Genomic DNA, 6,715 nt, shown 5'->3' with positions numbered 1-6,715 from the left:
CTAGAGGACGCAGTTCGAAGTTCCCATGAAAGGGAACGTCTCAGGTTACTTATGTAACCTTGGTTCCCTGAGTAGGGAATGAGACACTGCGTCCTCTAGGTTTCTTGCCATGCTGCGGACACAAGCTTCAGACGAAGAAGTGAATTATGTGTGCTCCCGGTGCCTATTTATACTATAGTCGCACCGGTAGGGACGTCATGGGTTGTCGCCGGCCAACATGTTGTTGGAGTTTTTTGAATGTATGCTTCAGACACGGGTTACGACGAGGCGTTCCCCATAGCGACCCCTAGAGGATGCAGTTCGAAGTACCCTTGAAAGGGAAATACTGATTCACTGTCCACACGAAAACGGCATTTTCAGATTTATTCATTCTAGGACCCGGTTTCAAAAAATATCGGTTTCACTCTCCCAAAACGCCGGATCTGTGTGGACGAAACACCTATACGATACAAAATGTATGCGTATACAGCTAAACGCGTCTCCGTGTGGACGGGGCCTAAGTTTCTTGGGCAGCAAATCAGCATATTATAATGATTTCTGAACGATCATGTGACACTGAAGACTGGAGTAATTATGCTGATAATTCAGATTTACCATCACAGGAATAAATCACATTTTTAAATATATTCAAACAGAATCAAGTTATTTGAAATAGTTATAATATTTCACAATATTACTGTTTTTATAGTAGGCTATTTTTGATCAAGTAAATACAGCCTTAGTGAGCATAAGACACTTCTTTCAAAAATCGTACAAATCTTACCAATCCCCAAAATAAAAAAATTGTGAAAGAAAGAGTGTGCAAAACGGTGTTAATTTTGTATTTATATAATTTTTTTATACTACTTTAGTATTTATATATATTTATATACTATTATAATTTTTATTTATATTCTAACTCTTTTTTTTTTTTTACATCTTCAGTTTGAATTTTTATTTTAATTGAACTTTTAGCAATTTTTTTTTTTTTTTGCCATTGTTATGTTTTTTTTTGTTGTTGTTGTTTTTTTTTATTACTATTTAGTTTTAAATTTATTTTGGGTTTTAGTGTTTATTTCCTGTTAGTCATTTTAGTGCTTCCACTTTCCATGGAAACATTTCAAATTATCATTTAGTTTAAGTATTTCTGCAAATATTTATATTTTATTTCAGCTTCACTTCAATTAACAACTATGTTTCTAATACTTTTTAGTTTTAGTTAACAATAATAAACCTGTTGTGAAAGAGCCAAAGTGTGAAAGAAAGAGGGAGAGAAAGAAAGAAAGGCAGGAGGAGTGACAAACAGGAGTGTGCACATCATTATAAAGAATGCCCTCTCCTTCTTGCGGCTGCATTCTTTCGCTCTGAGCATCACGTCTCCAGGACAAACAGAGCTCGGCGTCTGGCGTGGCACAGCGCTCATGTCAGTGACCTCCTCTCCTAAAGGAAAAGGGATTTCACAGACATCAGAGTGCCTGGCAAACGCACTCATATTTTCCGTGTACGCAGAGGACGCGCTGCTCGAATGGAGCCATTTCAGGGAGTCGTGGTTTCACATGTAGCGCTGTGAAATAACATCAACTTGACATTAAATGAACATGATAAAACACTGTCAGGAGCGACCTGTGAGCTATCAGGCATGTGATCAAACTAGCTGATCATCTGAGAATCACTGAGAATTTAGCTGTATGGATTGAACAAGAATAATGAGTCAAAATGAGACTAGAGGAGAGGTTAGTGCAGAGGAGATGGCATGAGAAGAGATGAGGTGACAAAAGGAGAGAAAAAAGATTACATGACACTAGAGGAGAGGAACTGAAGTGAAGTCATCCATCCTGTTGTGGAAGCAGAGTTGTGGAGTCCAGAATATCAGAACACGACTTTACAAAACAGAGAGAGAGAGATCAGATCCATCTAAATGCTTTTGATTCCGTTTGCATCCACACAGACATTACATAAAGCAATAAGCCACGAGAGGCTGTAGATTACATTTTCTTTTCTACAGATTCCTCCATGGTTATGGTGTGTTGTGACTTCAGGTAAAATATGAAGAAATAACAAAACAGTGGCAACAGCAAGTCAGTATAATACATGTTTATATTATATAGGCTATTATATTGATTTTAAATATGATTCATCTGATCAGAAATGTTAAAGTTGCAACTATTGTATTAAAAAAAACTCTTGAGGCAGTTTGTCTACGTATACAGCATCTATCAATTCAATGATCACAAGAAATGCAAGAGAGAGAAAATTCACAGATTAAATTAGTAACACATTTACATTTATTTCTATTCATTTAACAGAAGCTTTTATCTAAAGTGACTTGCAAATGAGTTGACCAGGCCAGCACAGGCTAGAACTGATGTGTCAGTGCAAAACATGCATTAGTTATTTAAGTGCTCACAGCTTCGAAACACTCACAGCTCGATGTTAAAGAGATAAGCCACGAGAGGCCATGCGTTCAAGCAGTTTTATACAGTTAAAGGGGGAGTTAGGCATGACACATCACAGCAAAATGATTTTCTAAATCAGCAACCTGATTTGTTTTCCAATAAAAATATTGAAACATTTTCAAGCACACGTTTCCAGACAATTTGTTTTTCTTACCACATGTGCATATACTGGAGCATAAACGTCACTAATTTGTTAGATTAATGCATAACACACTATTTCAAAACAAAACATCTAACTGTATAAGAAAAATAACATTAATTCAAGAAATATTCCCAAAACAGTCTTAATTATATAGATGAGAATATATTCACGTAAAAATATTGATTTATTTTTACCTTGTGATTTTATTATTTGTATGAAAATTAATGGATATCACTAGAACACTATGAAAAACAAACTGTTAGCAAGTACTCTGCCTCTATAAATTAACTAGCAAATTTCTCCCTCTGCCCATTTAAACAAGTAAAAATGCTAAAAGATGTCTAAAAAATGTCTAAAATTATGGATTTCAAATATATTAAATTACTATAATTACTCTTTTTATCATCAGAAATTGCAAACATTTTCCATTTAGGTTTCAGTACTGAAATTATTAACCTTGATCGTTCTTGCAGATTGAAAAGAAAAGCACCCTCACCCACTAAAAACACAAATTTGCTTCTCTAATAAATTTATCTTAAGAAAGGTACATATTTTTATTGAACAAGACGACAAAATACTGATTAAAAATACTTTTTTGCAATAAAATTATGATCAAACTTACATTCATTGATAATATTAATCACAATAAACAATTATTTTTCTAATAACTAAATAGTCACATACTTCATTAACCTAACTACACTGTAAAGATTGATTGATTGATTGATTGATTGATTGACTGACGTAAATAAAACAAAGATTTCTGGAGTGCGTTTTACTAGAAAATACCATTTAAATTGTTCTACTTCAAATTAAACTTTCATGTTTAATTCACTATGTTAATCACCATTTCTTTCTAGTTATTTGTGAAATTCACTAGTCATTTCTGAGTGAAGACTTTTCCAATTATTTCAGTGTATATGCTGTTTGCAATCTACTCTGCTCATTAATATGAATTCAACTGATGTGTATTCACTGGTGTGCATATATCAGTCGCAGTGCAATGACACTGAATGCGGCTCATTTAACTGTTTCATCTTCACTGGACTGTTGTTGATATTATGCCCAAAGTGAACTCAGATGTGTTCAGATATGTGACGGGCAGCAGACAGGCAGTGGTGAGTGTTCAGTGAACTCTTTCCAGAGCTGTAGATCTCTCTACTCACTTCAAACAGTGTGTTCTATTCTCCCTGGGGCCTCAGACAAGAGACAAGCCTTTGATACAGAATACCACTATACTGTGACTATACTACACACCTGATACACTGCTAAGAGAAGGGACTGTTGAGAAAAAAAATAGAGGTCAAGTGATAAACCAGAGTAAATGATCAACACACACAGTTGACCCCAATCAGACAAATGACTGAAACATTTAACAATTAACACTGCAAACAGTGTGTGTGAGAGTGTACACTCTAAATTAAAAAAAGCGCTGGGTTAAAAAGGTACAAACCCAGCTATTGGGTTGTTTTGACCCAGCGGTTCAAACTTTCCACAGAAGAAAGTCAATCATACAAGTTTGGAACGACAAGAAGGCAAGTAAATGATCACAGAATTTTCCTTACTGAGTGGACTATCCCTTTAAAGGTGAAGATTTCTGCACTAATAGGTTGCAACAAATGAAATTATCTTAAAGAGAAAGATTAGATTGAACAAAAGGAAAAATAAAGGTATACTGAGAAAAATAAAAATGTTCATTGTTTACAAGTCATTGCAAACCTTTTTCCTTCAAAAGAAGATGTGTAAGTCTGTCCCATATGACTTATGCGCTATATTTGAAATAATATGTCAATAAGATTCATACAGTACACCTTGTGTGAGGGACAGACCAAAGCTATTCACAAAAAACCTTTCCTTGCTCCAAAGCTCCAAAATTTCATGTGTTTATTTTAAATACATTTGAATAAGCACATAATAAAAAATTTGATCGTATGAACCACTAATATTGTTTAATGGTCTATTTTTTAGTTAAAATCAATAAGTCACAAGAGTCCATGCATTCTTCTTTGGTTATGATATGTTGAGAAATTCAACAAAGTTTTAACAAAATAATGAAAACAACAATATAATAAAATATATTAATGTTCAATAAATAATTAAATAAATAAAAGTCAATATAACAATATACTGTAATAGCCAATAAAATATAAAAATATTTTGTATTAATTTAATACAGTGATTTTAAAACATTTAAGGGGTGCTGTTACCTGTGTAACATGTGAAAAAAAATATTCTCTAAAAGAGAAAGGGCAGACTAAACAAAAGGAAAAGTAAAGGTAAATTACTGAGAAAGTTCTTAAAAGGAACAGTTCACGCTTAAATTAAAATTCTGTCACCATTTAGCGACATACCAAAATTTAAGCTGATATTCACAAAAAGCTTTCACTGCTCAGAAGTGCCTAATTTTCATGCTTGTAATTTAAATAAAATTAAATGTGTGCACAGTAAAAATTTTAATAATGACTGTTCCTCACACAAAGATATCCATGGACCCCTTTTATGTTGGTTTTATTAGTATTTTTGGAGCTTTACAGTCCCTGTTCACCAATTACTTTGATTGTTTTTCGAAAACAGCAGCTCACTAAATTACTCCTTTCATGTTCCATGGAAGAAAATAATAAGTTATACAGGTTTGGAACAGCATGAGAGTGAAACACTTATGACAGAATCTTCATATTTGGGTGAACTATTCATTTAACTGATGTTGTAGCTAAAGACCAAAATCCACCCAAATGTACTGGCAGTCCAAACAGGGCGGCTAATAAATACGTTTTCTGTAATGCAGTTAAGCAGACTTCCTGTACAGCAGGTGCTAGAGAACAGTAGTGCCGCAGGTCAACACAAGCCCCTTCTGATACTCTAAAAGTGAAAAGCTCCCCTCCCTATAGTCCACATTTACACTCTTAAGTGTGATGACATGCTGTATGAGTGCTGAAAAACACACAAACACACAACCCGAGCACAGAGATGCTATTGTGTCTCCACACCCAAAAGCAGCTGTGCCGCTGGCCTGTCCTCCAGATTCCAGTAGGGATATTTATGGGGAATCAGACGTATTTATTGAGCTTTAACGGGAGGGGCGGGCCACGGTGACCTGAACTACAGGCACCAGACCACGGCTGGGTTGTTTCATGTGTAGTTTAACATCCACTGAGGAAATCTGACATTTCATTGCACTTTTTAGCACACATATTTACATATCTTTTCATGCATTCTGTATTTTTGTCTTCATTTCCAATAAAAATGTCCTTAAAAAACAATATCTGATTTTAAGTTGAAGAAAAAAAAAAAAAAAAAAAAAAAAAATAAAGAATTTAGTTAAAAATAAAAAAAGTACTTGATGCAAACCTGTATACAATGTTAAGACTTATTTTCTGAGACTATATCTTGAATTAAATTTATTTTTAATCTTTATTTATTATAAATTTTTTATTTATTTTAAAGCATAAACCTCAATAAAAAATGAGCAACAATATATAAGTGCAAATGACAAGTCTCGGTTAGCCTAACGCAGTACACGTAGCAAGGTGTGTGTGTGTATATATATATATATATATATATATATACACAAACAAAGAAAAACAAGTAGAATAGAAAGCTAGAGTTTTTTTTTTTTTTTTTTTTTTAAAAAAAAAAAAAAAAAAAAAAAAAAAAAAAAAGAATTTAGTTAAAAATAAAAAAAGTACTTGATGCAAACCTGTATACAATGTTAAGACTTATTTTCTGAGACTATATCTTGAATTAAATTTATTTTTAATCTTTATTTATTATAAATTTTTTATTTATTTTAAAGCATAAACCTCAATAAAATGTGTTAGATTTTCAACAAGAAAACTATTTAAATGTGAGAAACTCAATATTAAAAGTGGTTTTGCCTCTCAAATACATTTACCAGGTTTTAGGGAAGTTTAGATATTTAAAAATATTTAAAAATAAAATATTTTATAAGACAGAAATTTAGAAGATAGAACATATTTAGGAAATCTTTTGAAAAAAAAAAATACTGATTAAGATCAGTAAGAAAATACGTATTAAAGGGGTCATATGATGCTGCTAAAAAGAACATTATTTTGTGTATTTGGTGTAATGAAATGTGTTTATGCGGTTTAAGGTTAAAAAAACACATTATTTTCCACAT

The 6,715-nt window shown here is 32.7% G+C and overlaps 1 protein-coding gene across 4 annotated transcripts in view; it reads right to left on the bottom strand.

Moving 5' to 3' along the window:
• Positions 1–6,715, bottom strand: part of LOC107671592 (glypican-5-like) — a 125,808-nt gene that overhangs the window by 40,618 nt on the left and 78,475 nt on the right. The gene's annotated exons all lie outside the window — the stretch shown is intronic.

This window comes from Sinocyclocheilus anshuiensis, unplaced genomic scaffold, assembly GCF_001515605.1.
Source record: "Sinocyclocheilus anshuiensis isolate Anshui unplaced genomic scaffold, SAMN03320099.WGS_v1.1 scaffold1149, whole genome shotgun sequence".
Classification (NCBI taxonomy): domain Eukaryota; kingdom Metazoa; phylum Chordata; class Actinopteri; order Cypriniformes; family Cyprinidae; genus Sinocyclocheilus; species Sinocyclocheilus anshuiensis.
The sequence above is the reverse complement of the archived record's forward strand: the minus strand, read 5'-3'. Positions and strand labels throughout refer to the sequence as shown.